Source organism: Alligator mississippiensis, chromosome 4 (assembly GCF_030867095.1).
Source record: "Alligator mississippiensis isolate rAllMis1 chromosome 4, rAllMis1, whole genome shotgun sequence".
Lineage (NCBI taxonomy): Eukaryota > Metazoa > Chordata > Crocodylia > Alligatoridae > Alligator > Alligator mississippiensis.
The window spans coordinates 188,399,238-188,413,840 of record NC_081827.1 but is presented as its reverse complement, the minus strand read 5'-3'; the positions used below and the strand labels follow the sequence as shown (position 1 = coordinate 188,413,840).

The 14,603-nt window shown below is 46.1% G+C and overlaps 1 protein-coding gene across 2 annotated transcripts in view; it reads right to left on the bottom strand.

Moving 5' to 3' along the window:
* Positions 1 to 14,603, bottom strand: part of DIP2A (disco interacting protein 2 homolog A) — a 209,650-nt gene that overhangs the window by 150,127 nt on the left and 44,920 nt on the right. The gene's annotated exons all lie outside the window — the stretch shown is intronic.

Sequence of the window (14,603 nt, the reverse complement as noted above, 5' to 3'; positions counted from 1 at the left end):
CACTTATGCAGTTTTCTGTAACTTAGTTTGGTTCCGCCTCAGGATTTTTGAATGTCTCTACCTAGCCTTTGCCTACCGAAACTCACTTTAATCCCAGCTCCAACCTTGCCACTAAAAGCTAACATGTCCAAGACAGGCTATATCAGTTCAAAACCTCTCCTAGAACCCTATCTTCCCCCACTACAGTTGTTTCTTTTGTCCTCTGCCCTTGCTGCTGCTACTCTTACAAACTTGGGCTCTGTTAGTGGCTAAATTGTCAGGAGCTGCATTAGCAGCTCCACTGTTTCCAGCTCTAGCTTTGAAACCCTGTTCCCAACAAACTCCCTTGGTAGTTTTCATTTCTGCAGACATTTATATCAAATATGAGCAGTTGAATTCAATTTGAGATTTTAAAGTAACACATTTTTTACTAGCAGGAGCAAAGCTGATTTACATTCTGCATTACCGTTCAGTTTGAGGTTAACTGCTTAGAATCCAAACTTGTATTCCAGGACTAGTAATATGAAAATGCAGGACTGATATAACTAAGGGAATTTTAAAACTCTTTGTTTTCATGGCTTTTAATTTACTTTTTAACAGAAATGCAATCAAATTAGGGCTATTAATTCCTCATCGTCAACATGCGCAACTGAAGCATTAGCTGGTCCCTGTGTTATTTTTTTTTAACACTTTAAGCACACACATCATTTTGGAGCCTGCACCTGGGCTCTGGTCCGCCACCATCACCACAGCCTCCAGGCCACCCAGCGGGACAGTGGTTGCAGTGCAGAGAAGCCACAAGGCAGCCTAGGTGTGGGCTCCAGGCAGCTACAGCAGGAAGGCAGGGGCAGGTGCAGAAAGGCATACAGAGACATGAGCAGCTGCAGCATGCATGCAGCCAGGAATGTAGCCCAGTGGTGTGTAGAGCAGCACCCAGCAGGTAAGTCTGTGGAGGGGAAGGGGTGGGGGAGAGGAAGTGGGGGGCATATCAAGGCTTCCACAGTGAGGGAGGGAATGGGGCAGGGGAGAATGGGGCCCCAGGGCTGGGGTGAGTCATGGGACGGAGCCACAGGAAGCTCATGCAGGGGCACAAAGGGGTGCAGCTCCCTGCTGCTGCACACCCCCAGGGGAGGCATGGGGGGAATGTGCCTCCCAGATCTGTGAATGGGGCAGAGGTAGGCTGCCTGCTGAGAGCTGGGGCTCTGCGCCCTGCTGCCTTGGCCCTGGGAGCTGTGTGCTGACCATGCTGCGCCCCCTGCCCTGCGGCAGAAAAAAGAACAGGGTGTCGTGTGGCTCCTGAGCAAAGGCAGCAGAGCCTCAGCCCACAGCAGGCATCCCATCTCCACTCTGCACACAAGTCCAGTAGGCACGTGCCTCCCTTGGGGGTATGTGCAGTGGTGGGGAGCTGAACTCCCCTGCACCCCTGGATGAGCTGCACATGGCTCCGTCCCACCACCTGCCCTGGCTCCAGGGCCCCAATCACCACAGCTCCTGCTCCTGCCCCACTCGTTCCCGCATCGCAGGGGCCTTGATCTGCCCACCCCCACTCCTTCCCATCCTCAGACCTACCTGCTGGGTGCTGCTCTACACATTGCCAGGTTGCATTCCTGTAAGGTTACCATATTTCCAGTTTCAAAAAAGAGGACACCTGTGTGGTGGGGGGGTAAAATGATTGGGGGGGCACAGTGATATGCCCATGCCCTGTCCCTGTCCCTCACTCCAGACCCACAGTAACCCACATCCTGCCAGGGTGGGTTGGGACCTCCCCCTCCCTGGGCTCCAACCCCCCCCCACACACACGCACAGCCCACCACACCTTGACAAAAAATTCCCCCACATACACTTTCCGCACCCACCCCAACCATACAAAGTTCCTGCATAATTTTGAGTTTTTCTGCACAGAATTTTGAGGGTTTAGCTGTGCAATTAAAATTGTGATTAATTGCAACTACTTTTTTAATCATGCAACTAATCACAATCAATTTTTAAATAATTTAACAGCCCTAAATAAAAACCTAAGTATAATACTATAACCAGAAATTTGCAGCTGCTTACTTCTCCATGTATGAAGCATTTTTACACACACACACACACACACACACACACACACACACACACACACCCCCCAACCCCCCTCCTCCACCTCCAAAAAACAGTTCTAAAGTAAATGCAATGTTCATATACAGGAACACTTGAGCATTTAATAGATGTAGTTAGAATCTGAGTTGAATAAAATGAGAGCTGTCTACCATGAGTATTTTATTTTGGGATATATTCTTAAGATTACATCTTAAATTCAGAATTACAGAGAGCTCTCTCATTTTACCCTGAATGCCATGAAGCTTGATCTTTGGAAGCAGCAGCAGATGGTGAAATCCAGGCTGAATCCCTTATCTTGGTTCTCAATACCAGTGGTTATCATATGTTACTATCACAGATTTTGTTTTTAAGGCTTTAAGGAACTCTGTGATAATCTAGTCTGACATTCTGCATAATAAAGACTATATACAAATTAATTCCTACTTCAAGTTGTATTTGAACTACAACAGGGATGTCAAAGAGATGGTCCACCGGCCATATCTGGACCATGGAGCCCTATCATCCAGCCGCCGGTGCTGCTAGTGGGTCTCTAAGACACTCATAGGCAGCATGCGGGGTGTGCCAGCTGGCCCTGTACACCACCTACTCCAGCCTGTGTCCTGGAGTGACAGGGCAGCTGCCACATACAACACAGCCCCGGAGAAGCAGATTAGCCACCACATGCAGCACAGCCCTGTCACAAGCTGAAGCAACGGCTACAGGAAAGGAAAGGAAAGTGGAAGCGGGTGGGGCAGGGCAGCGCCATGAAACTGTGCCTATAAGGAGCATTCCAACACGGGCAGGACCCAGTGGCATGGAGTGCCTGTGGAGGAGACCTGAGAAGGGGAACAGGTGAAGCACCACATCAGGGCCAGGACAGAGCCTGGACCAGGACCCCCCCCCCCCCTGGGGTTGCTGCACCACATGTCTGAGGCAAAGGGTGACTGCAGGGAAAGAGGATGCCGTGCACTGGCAGCTATCCATGTTCAGCTGCTGCTCCCCAAGCTGCATGACAGACTGGATCCTCTCTGGTAAAAATATGTGCCCCATTTCTAGTCTGGAGTTGCCTAGCTTCAAATCCTGGATTTTATCACACCCTATATGTAGGATTAAAAGCCTACTTGCCGCATTTGGTTCTACATGTAGGTGCTTACAGCCTGTGACTGAGTCATCCTTACCCTTCCCTTTGATAAACTAAATTGATCAAGCTCTTGGAGTTGCTCTAAAGATCGATTAAAGGATCAGTAAGCATTCTTGTGGTATTTTTTTTTTTCTGTAAACTTGCTCCAGTTTATCAATATGCTTCATGGATTGTTGACAACAGAACTTGACAGAAAATGTAAGCAGTTGTTATACACGCATCATATACAGACGTAGCATAGCCTTCCTACCCTAGATGCCCATACCTATGGACAGAGTAATTCACTGATATGCATGCCATATTCACTATATGGTTATCTGCATATTGGTTAAATGAATTATAGCCCTAAATAATAATACAGACTTAAAATGTACACCATCTTCCAGCCCTACCATCTACTTCGCATTTTTTTTTTTTAATCATGCCAGAGACTGAATGGGAAGGAAGCAAATGACAAAGGATTGGTATAGAAAGCCCCAAAAATGACAAGAGCTAGCCAGTTTCACAGGAACTTCTCCCTCATTTTCAAAGCTTTTCTGCTAAAACAATCACATTGCTCAGTGCTAAGTGCACTGTTTACCTTCTTTGGAAAACTACATCTTCTGGATAAGTACCATCTTTTTTCAGTCCCAAAACTATGCACATAAGTGTATACAGTGACGGCATTAGATCTTTAGGCCACTTTATTGGGAATTCATGTGCAGCTGATCATCCATTATAAACTTCCCCAATCCTTTTTAGTCATTGTTCCTTGAATAATGTCCCTGTGTCCAGTAATTATGGTCTATATTTGCTGCTCTTGTCACTAGCACATTTACAATATCTCATATTATTAAAGCAACTTACCCATGGTGCTTGTGCCCAACTTGCCAAATGATCCAGATCACTCTGTATCAGTTACGTAAAACTATTTACTTACCATTCCCACAATTTGCTTGCCATTTGAAAGCTCTCAATATTTTTTTCCAAGTCATTCATAAATACTGCTAAACAGAATCAATCCAAGAACCTATCCTGCAGAACCACCTAGAAATCTAGCCATTTAATAACTCCTTGTTTACAGTTATGTTTCCAGATAGCCCAACCTGTATTTCTGCAGAGTTTGGACTAGAAGGCCTGTGGGGTTCAGTCTATTCCTAAGATTATGTGCTTGATTTTTTTAGAACTATTAACTAGTTTAATTCTTTTAATGCGATTTTCCTCCTTGCTATTTTCTTAATCAAGCTTTCATATGGCATTTGTATACATGCTTGCGCCACAGCACCATGTGTGTCAGCTCATGTGCTCCGCAGACTTGATTAATGGAGTCTCCGGCATGCCAGAGCAAACAAATGCATGTGTATAAATCCCCAAAGGTGCTAAGTCAAATGCTTTACACAAGACCAAGTACATTACATCAGCACTATTTCCTTAACAACTGAACTTGTAGTTAAATTAAAAAAACATTACATTTGACAAGATTTATTCTCCAATCAATCCATAGCACTTAGCATTAATTGCATTTCATTTGTAATTATTAGTCAAATCTCATATCAGCCTTTCCATTACTTTGTCCAGAATGGATATCATTTCATAGATTTCATAGACATTAGGGCTGGAAGGGACCTCGGAAGATCATCGAGTCCAGCCCCCTGCCCAAAGGGCAGGAAGTCAGCTGGGGTCATAGGATCCCAGCAAGATAAGCATCCAGTTTGCTCTTGAAGGTGTTCAATGTAGGTGCTTGAACCACCTCCGGTGGCAGGCTGTTCCACACCTTGGGGGCTCAGACAGTAAAGAAATTCTTCCTTATGTCCAGCCTGAAACGGTCTTGTAGTAGTTTATGACCATTCGACCTAGTCGTCATCCCTTGGGGCGTTCTGGTGAACAAACGTTCCCCCAGATACTGGTGGTCACCCCTGATAAACTGATAGGTGGCCATCAGATCACCCCTGAGCCTGCGCTTTTCCAGGCTAAAGAGCCCCAGGGCTCTCAGCCTGTCATCATAGGGTCTGCTTCCCTGACCTCTGATCATGTGCGTGGCTCTTCTCTGGACTCTCTCAAGCTTCTCCACATCCTTTTTGAATTGTGGAGCCCAAAACTGGATGCAGTACTCCAGCTGCGGCCTCACTAAGGCCGAGTACAAGGGAAGAATTATGTCCCAGGATTTGCCTGAGAAGCATCTATGGATGCAAGCCAGCGTTTTGGTCGCTTTACTAGCCGCAGCATCACACTGCAGGCTCATGTTCATCTTGTGGTCAATGATGACCCCCAAGTCTCTTTCTTCCATAGTGCTAGCCAACATAGCACTGCCGAGCCTATAAGGATGCTGCGGGTTTTTCTTCCCAAGGTGGAGAACCTTGCATTTATCGGCATTGAACACCATCAGATTCTCATCCGCCCACTTGCTGAGCCTGTCCAGGTCAGCCTGGATCACCCGCCTGTCTTCTGGTGTGGATGCTTTGCCCCAAAGTTTGGTGTCATTCACGAACTTGGCCAGTCCGCTTCTGACTCGTGTCCACATCATTAATGAAGATGTTCAACAGTATGGGTCCAAGGACAGAGCCTTGGGGGACCCCACTGGTCACAGGACACCATGATGAGTGACTTCCATCAATTACTACCCTCTGGGTCTGACCCCGGAGCCAATTTTCCAGCCAGTGGATTGTGGAGGACCCAAAGCGACAATTGGCCAGTTTCTCCAAGAGGTAATCATGGGAAACATGATCATGCTGACAGTCCTCAAGTTACTTGGTCATCCCGTTTCTTCATTTGCAAGGCTGACAAGTAGCGCTGCACCAATAAAGATTTCTTGGCCAATACAATGGCCAATTATTAACTGGCTGTATTGGCCGATACTGATTCAATAGCCGATGTAGAGGAATGCAGCCAGCAGCTTGGAGAGCAGCCTCCTGCCCGTAAGTCTGTGAGGGGGAAGGGGCAGGAAAGGAGTGGGGGCACAGATCCAGGCCCAGATTTTGAAACAGGGAGTGGAGCAGGGGTAGACACTGCCTAGCCAGGGCAGTGAGTATGACCCCAGGGCGGGCATGGGGCAGAGCTGCATGAGGCTCATCTAGGAGGTACAAGATGAAGGGGGGTGGCTCCCCATCACTGTGTGCACCCCCAGGGGAGGCATGTGGGGCATGTGCCCCCCCAGACTTGTGCAAGGAGAGGGCAGGCTGTCCGTTGCAGGCTTAGGGGCAAGGACTACGCTGGCCTCTTCCCAGTGGGGGGGGGGGCTGAGCCAGGGCTGTGCTTGGGGTGGGCAGCGGCAGGCTCAGCTGCATGGGATAGGCAGTGACAGCACTGGGAGGGGTGGCTATGGGGAATACTGGGATGGCCATAGCCTCCCAACCCCCCCCCCAGTGCCGCCACTGTCACCCACCCCACGCAGCTGAGGCCACCCCGCCCCCACCTACCCCTTGCAGCTGAGCCCAGCCCATCCCCTCCCACTCTGAGCACAGCTGTGGCTCAGCCCCCTGCTGAGAAAAGGCCAGCACAGCCCCTGGCCCCAAGCCCACAGTGGGCAGCCCACCCTCAACCCATGCACAAATCTGGGGGGGGGGCACATACCCCCCCCCCCATGTTCACCCCATGGCCCACCCTGGTGTTGTATTCAAGTTGGAATGAGCAGTAACCCTCAGATATGGAATACACTTTCTTTCATTCCACAAACTGGCTCTTCAGAAGTATTTTCTGCAGTTTCTAAACTGACAGCCTGGAAATGATACTTTTGCAAGTTTCAAGTTGTGTGGAATTCTTCCCTGTCCTATTCTCTCTGGTATTCATGGTCCATTCATTTTTGCTGGCTTGTGCCTGTTTAGATGGTAGCCTAGTTCTTTTGCTTTATTACATACTCCCAAAGCTCCTATACAGTTTCTTGATGATCAGGTCCTTCTGTTTAATTTGAAATGGCAACACTTCTCAAATAAGGACATCTAAGTAGTCCTCACACTCTCTGATGCTCTGAAGTATCAGCATCTGCCCTTCTAAACCACAAATCTTTTCTTTCTGAAATCAACAAATGCTTCATACAGAGGAAGAGAAAGGAAAAAGAACATGGCACAACTGTTGTATATTGCAACCACTGTTCACTGCTGCCCACAATAATGAATGTAAACAGCACTCAGAAAAGGAAACTTAACATATTTCCTTTAAAAGGTCCCTTAACGCTGTGACTGCGACTGCACAGCTCACTTGGCATATGATGCATCTACAAAGCTTCACTCAGATCTATCCATCAAACCGGGAGGGAATCTACTCCCTCATGAAAGGTTCCATACGTGACAACCAGACACCATGTATGCCCCACCGAGACATTCAGACCTGATCCATTTGGCCTGGCGGGGGCCAGAACTTCTGCTACAGCTATCATCACAGACTGTATAAGGCTTGCTAACACCCGTCCCCCAACACCTCCAAGAACAGGATCTAAAGCTAAGCCCTCCAAAACAATTTTGTCAGTCACTCTTGTTCACTCTAACTACGGTTTTAATTTTTTAGCTCCAGTAGTCTAAATGGGGATGGGTGATTGAGGCACCAGTCCCCAGTGCTGACTTAGGAGGCAAGCAAGAAAAACCCAGCAGTTGCTGCTGCTGCCACTCAGGATGCAGGACCTGTGTTTACCAGGCATGCTCAGCTGCATATATTTGGCATCACCTGAAGAACCTATCAGTAGTGGCAGAAAAGCAGAATCTACTGCTAGCACAGGGTGGTGGTGGTGGTTCTTGGCAGTAAGTAAATGCCTGTTACATAAGAAAGTTATTTAAAAAAAAATCATGTTTAACCACAGTAAACCCGAATTAACCAACAATACTAACCATGGTTTTATGGCCAGATATAAGTAGCTTTCAGCATTATGACAGCAGCAGGGCTAACACAAAGCTGAATACAACCTGTCTTTGGAGTATCTTTGATTCATTTTACGCATCAACTTTGCATAGCAATATCTTCAGGAGTGGCAGCCTGTGACTGAATTAAAAATAGCAAATACTGCTCCTTAAAAGTATGTTACAGAATCTCGTTGTTAAGTGTGAAGCTTTACCCTGAACAGAATGGTTTCTTGAATTTTTGTCATTAGTTGCACCCTTTGTCAAGTTAATGAAGTTTATTGCTTTGAGGAAGCGCAAATAGTAGTAAAACCTCCTCCAAGTCTTAGCCTTGTTTTGCACATACTCTGTAGTGCCAGGTCATTACCCCACCACCAAACAGTCTAGGCCAAGGTCCTCTTTCATGGGGATTTAAAAAATCCCATTCACTTACTGCCCTGAGCAAGCAAAATTATCAATGGAGCAACTGGCATCCTGCTCTTTTTTTTTTTTTTTTTTTGCATTTCCTATTTGAAAGACTAAATATAACCCAAGCACTGCATCCTCTCTCCTTCCTGCCATTAACATGTAAACTTTTGAATAGAAAAGAGGATTTTCAGAACCGAGAAGCAGCCCAAGTGGTAGAGCTCAGCGAAACAGGCAGAGAAGAGCAGGGCTGTGGGCAGGAAGTCAGCAGAGTGGACAAGAGGTCACAGTGACAGCAGATCAAGAAGCAGAGCCATGCAGGAGGAAAGCACAGCAACTGACAGCAGGCCACGTGAAGAGCTGAATGCCTGCCAGCAGCTCCCAAAGAGATGCCAGCAACCAGAACACATAAAAATCAGATTTCTTTCTTCCTTCTACCCTCCTGCAAGTGACGTTTCCCCACAAGAAATCATCAACAGGAAAATATACATTAAAAATAATCCCACCTACATAATTCATAAAGGCAGGCAATTAATCCCAGAGGTTTGCTGACTCTCCCAAATTTCCACCCTCTTCCCCATCACTTTTCATATTGTATTTAAGCCAAGTCTGGTATTTACACTCAGTGCTAATTATCTACAGATTTATTTACTGAGAAGAAAGTTGAACTGTTCTGAGTTTATTAGGTGGGTGGCTGAGGAGAGGTGCGGCAACACAAATATTTTTCACTCTAAGAAGTAGGTCAAGTTCTCAGGCTAGATAGCCACTGCAAGACAGATAAGTATTTTAAGCTCCATCATCACCCATACTACCTCTGCTCTTCAGCAGAGACCACTGGAAGGTATTTAAGACCATGCAATTCTTCAGCACTCCCATTGCTGCTACTGAATATACCTGTGATTTCAGAACAGGGGCAACCCCAACTGCCAAGCAGGAAGGGGAGCCAATAAGTATTGGAATAATGTACATATAAAAATGAAATTGTTAACTTATTAAATTAAGAAAGGGTAAATGTATAACCCATAACGATTTGAAACCATTTGTGTTCTAAGAACTGTACTAATGTTTATTGTAAACATTTTAGGTTTATGTCTGTAGTAAGGTTCATGACTTTCATATCTGTTCCCAGGATCATTTCAGGTCACCTTACATGCAGTTAGTCTATAAACAATTTCTGTTTCCCAGAGTTATTTTAACCCATTCGTTACTACAGTGGTGGATGCACCCTGCACTAAAATTTTGAGTGAAAAATTGTGCTATCCACATACTAGATACATAACAACTGGTATACACACTTCAACATATAGATTTAAGAAATAAAAATAAGGGCAAGGTAACATGACACTGGTTGAAATTAGGCAAACTACATTAACAAACTGTTCTCCCCTCATCTCTGCAGCTCTAAAAACATTTCAGCTCTGCCAAGATGAATGGTAAATGAAATATTAACATTAATAAGTCTCTCTGGAACAGTTAGTGACTAATGGTTGTAGATTTTTTAAGTATAAGCCCAAGTAAGACCAAGTTTTCCATGTTCTACCTTTATCAACTAAACAGTTGTTACAAAGATGAAAAAAAATTTAAATTATCGCATTCAAGAAAGCATTCAAAATTAGTAAGTTTTATTAGTAATTTTTCATATATTTAAAGTTGGGAAAACTATAAAACAATCTCTTCTAAAGTTACAGTTGTGAGAACAGACTTATAAAATGGATGCGTCAGCTACAACGGTATACATTTTATGGCACACAAATTAAGGATGCAAAAATCAGAGTTAGAAAATGCCAGACTTGATGTTACCTAACCTACCCACCCACCCACCCTTATTTTGGTCCACTATGTATATGGACTATGTTGTGCTTTTTGTATAAATGGTCCTTTTCCCCCCACTGTATTTCTGTCTTATTCAGGATACGAGAGAGGTGCTCAGTAAAATGGAAAACTATTAAATATTCTGTTTAGTCTTTTTTGCTTATTATGTGGCCTGATGCTTTTTCTTATTTTGCAATAAGGCCAGGTAGGCTTACATTTCAAACTGGGTCTCCAAGGAAGACTGAAATATAGAGTACTAATTACATAAGTTGCAAAGTAACTAATAGTGCTGCCTCTGCTTAAGATTCCCTAACATTTTCCATATGTAACAGGGAGTTTTCCTTTCATGTCAATTGTCTAAAGATTGATTTTTTCTTTCTACCTTGGGAATGTAAAATAATCTACAATAAATGTCAGTTGCTTTGCATGAATTTTGTTTTGCCTGTTATAGTATACACTGGTATTTAGCCAAACACTATTCTCCACTGTAATAGAGCTTTGAGAGGATATTTGTCCCACAAGTTCAGATGGTTTGCTACAACACAGAAACTACTTTTATAATTTCCTTGTGCAAAGACAGTGTCCACTTGATAAGGAAGTTATCTTCTGTAGCACCACATAAATGCTGACTGATTACAACTGGCTACCTGTAAAACTTATGAGAGATAGAAAAAGACAAATTTCCCCAAACTAACAGTAAAAGTTAATGTATTACAATCAGTTGGTTAATTTAAACAATTTAAAGTTTGCATTCAATAGCTATTTTAAATACATTCTTGCACAGGATCCTATAGTAATTGTATCAGATTAGAGAAGGTAGCTAAACTGCATTCCCACTTAGCACACACCTTTAAATTAGTAAACAAAGCATTTGCAGGAGTAATGACTGGAATGCTAGGTATAACATGCTTAGCACTGGTCTGTTTTTCAGGGGCAGAATATTAGCCTGATGAGTAACTGTTTAGCCTCCAAAACTCTCCCATGGAATCACAGGTAAGTGCCTCAGTGATCTGCTGCTTGTACAGATGGTAATGTCTCTAATATTACTGCTTTTACTCAAAATATCTTTTAGCCTTTGATTTCTTAAACTGTGCTCTTACCGTTTAAAGTGGTCATTTAATTTTAGCAACAATGAGCATTCTAATATTATAAAAGCCTTAACCTGTCCGTCTGTAACATGTTATTCATGCTTTGATTGGCTGACAAACAGCCAATAAGAGTGTGAAAAAGCGTTTGGACAGGTGGCAACACGCCGCCATGATGGGAGGGACACAGGGGAAGGAACGGCAGGGTGAGGTCAGTGCAGCTGGACTCAACCCCCCACCCTGCTCCCTGGAGGCAATGGCAATGGAGCAGACTGAAAAGGGGGGAGAGGGGGGACAAGGCCTCGCCCCCCCCCTGCTCCCTGCAGGTGGCAACAATGTAGTGGGGGGGGGGGAGGCCACCAGAGCTGACCCCGCACCCCCACCTTGCTCATTGAAGGTGACAGCGGCAGCATGGGGGTGCAGCAGGGTTAGGATGCTGCAGGGGACTGAGGCCAATGGCACTGGCTTTGGCCCACCCCTCCCCACTTCCATCATTGCTGCCTGCAGGGCTGACCTGGCAGTGGTGGGGGAAGGAGCTGGCCCGGACCCACCCCCAACTCCACCCCACCCTCCCCTGTGTCAGCCCGGGCCTGCTGCATCTCCCTCCCCACCCAAAGGCCCAGCTTCTCCCCACCCTCGAGTCCAGTCCTCTCCTGCATTGGGCCTGGGCCTGCTCCTCCCCCTGCCACTGAGGAGGGAAAACAGGCCCAGATCCCAAGCAGCAGGAGGGAAGGGGAGAGCAGGCCTGGATGGGGTGGGGGGCTCCATCTCCACCCGCTCCCCCTCTGTCATTCTCAACAGCAGGTGGCAGAGTGCCACCATGATGGCAGGGATGGGGGAGGCTGGCCTGGCCCTCTCCCTGCTCCATGGAGGAGGCAGTGACAGCATGAGCAGGCGGGGAACAAGGTCAGGGCCATGACAGTGGAGAGTGGGACAGGGGGGAGTGGCCCCGGGCCTGAACCCGAACCACTGGAGGGGAACAGGCCCAGGCGAGGGGAGCTGGGGCACAGGGCTGGATGCTGGGCTCTGTCCCCGCTGGCCCCCTGGGGGGGGGGGGGGGGCGGGGGGCATGACTCCAGCCCCGGCTTCGAAGCAGCAGGGGCGAGGGTGCGGGGAGCAAGCCTGGCCCTCTATCCCCACCCAGCCCCCACCCCAGCAGCGGCAACAGAGTGATGGAGGGGGGGCACTGGCCCTGTCCCCACTGCTCCCTGCAGTCCGCAAAAATGGAGCAGACGGGGCAGGGGGTGTGAAGGCCAGCACCACAGGCCATTCCCCCTCTGGCCCTCCAGTTGGCTGTGACAGAGTGAACAGGGGGTGGAGCTGGACACAGGCCTCTGTCCCCGCCCATCATTCTTGACAGGCAATTGGCTAGTACTGTATTAATACCCTATACATCTAGTATCACACCAGGACTAAATCTTTACAGGAGATTCTGCATTTCAACTGACATTCTTGTTGGAAAGCAAGGGATTTTTCTGTGACAGTTAAAAAAAAAAACAAAACAAAAAAAAAAAAACAACCACAATTCAGGCATCAAGAATAAGAGACACTGAAAACTTCTGTAATGGAAGAGCAATTAAAATATACAGATTCATAATGTAATCCACAAAATATTTCAAATGAATTTAGCTTTCAAATCATAATGGTATGAAAACTGCATGAATCAAAAATGCTTTTTCATTTAATATATTGCATTTAAAGGCAGGAGATGTTAATACATACAGAGGGCTTTGCACTGGCATCCAATAGCAGTAAGATTGCTGTGGTTCCAAAAAACTTATTTGGGTTCCTTCTGGCAACTTTAGGCCCCCATTTACTTAATCACACCTTAAGTTGTGACCAGCTACATGTTTAATTAATTAATGGAATAATAAAACAAGGAATAGAATCATGACAAATTAGACTTAAAAGTGACTTCAGGAGGTCATTTAGTTCAGCTCCCTAGCTCAAAGCAGGACCACCCCCAACTAGATCATCCCAGCCAAGGCTTTGTCTACCTGGGTCTTAAACTTCTAAGGATGTAAAGTGTACAACTTCTCTGGGTAACCTGTTCCAGTGATTCACTACCCTCCTAGTGAGAGAGGTTTTTCCTAATATTTAACCTAAACTTCCCTTCCTGCAACTTGAGACCATTGCTCCTTGTTCTGACATCTGCTGCCACTGAGAACAGTCTGGGTCCATCTTCTTTAGAACCACCCTTCAGGTAGGTAAAGGTTGCTACTAAATCCCTAATTAATCTTCTCGCCTGTAATCCCCAGGTCATTTTCTGCAGAAACCAATCAGTCCCCAGCTTGTACCAGTGCATGGGACTTTTTCATTCCAAGTGCAGGACTTTGTGCTTGTCCTTGTTGAACCTCATGAGATTTCTTTTGGCCCAATCCTATAATTTGTCTAGGTCTCTCAATCCTAGCCTTACTCTCCAGCATATCTACTTACTATTCCACCCAGCTTGGTGCCATCTGAAAACTTGCTGAGGGTGCACTCCATCCCATTTTCCAGGACACTGATGAAGATACTGAACAAACCAACTGCCAGCTAGACACTGAGCCACTGATTACTAGCATTTGAACCAAATGATTCAGCCAGTTTTCTATTCACCTTAGACCCCATTCATCCAGTGCGTATTTCCTTAGCTTGCTTTTGAGAATGGCTTGGGGGACTTTATCAAAAGCCTTAGTAAAGTCAAGTTATGTCATGTCCTCTGTTCTCCCTGTACCCAGAGAGCCAGTCATCTTGTCACAGAAGACAATTAGGTTGGTTAAGTACGACTTGCCCTTGGTGGTTAGGAACAGTCGGCATGGATTCACCTTCTCCTCCAAGTGCTTATAAATGGATTTCTTGAGGACCTGCCCCATATCTTTCCAGGGACTGAGGTGAGGCCAAAAAGTTATTCCATAAAAAATGCGAAATAACTTTGGGGCTTGTTCTTATCATGCCACTTGAATTAACTGAAAGTGTTGCCAAGTGCTCCCTGTGGCAGATACCACCCACCAAGCTTGCAACAGCATCAGAGTTCCTTGCAGAGGCAGTGTGTGGAACGCTTCTCCAGCCGTAAGGCCATCAGCTGCATGGCTCACAGCAACAGAAGACAATGCAGAGGGGAGCCAAAGATCTCGATAAGGCACAACTGGATCTGATTCTGGATCCCACAACCACGCCTCCTGCTATGCATGTCCATGGCATGGCAGGAGGCATGACTGTGTGGATCATGCATCAGATCTTAACACATCTTTACCTGAATGTCTAGAGGGGCCCTTAGAAAGACTTAAAGCAATATGAATATCTCTGCGAACCATG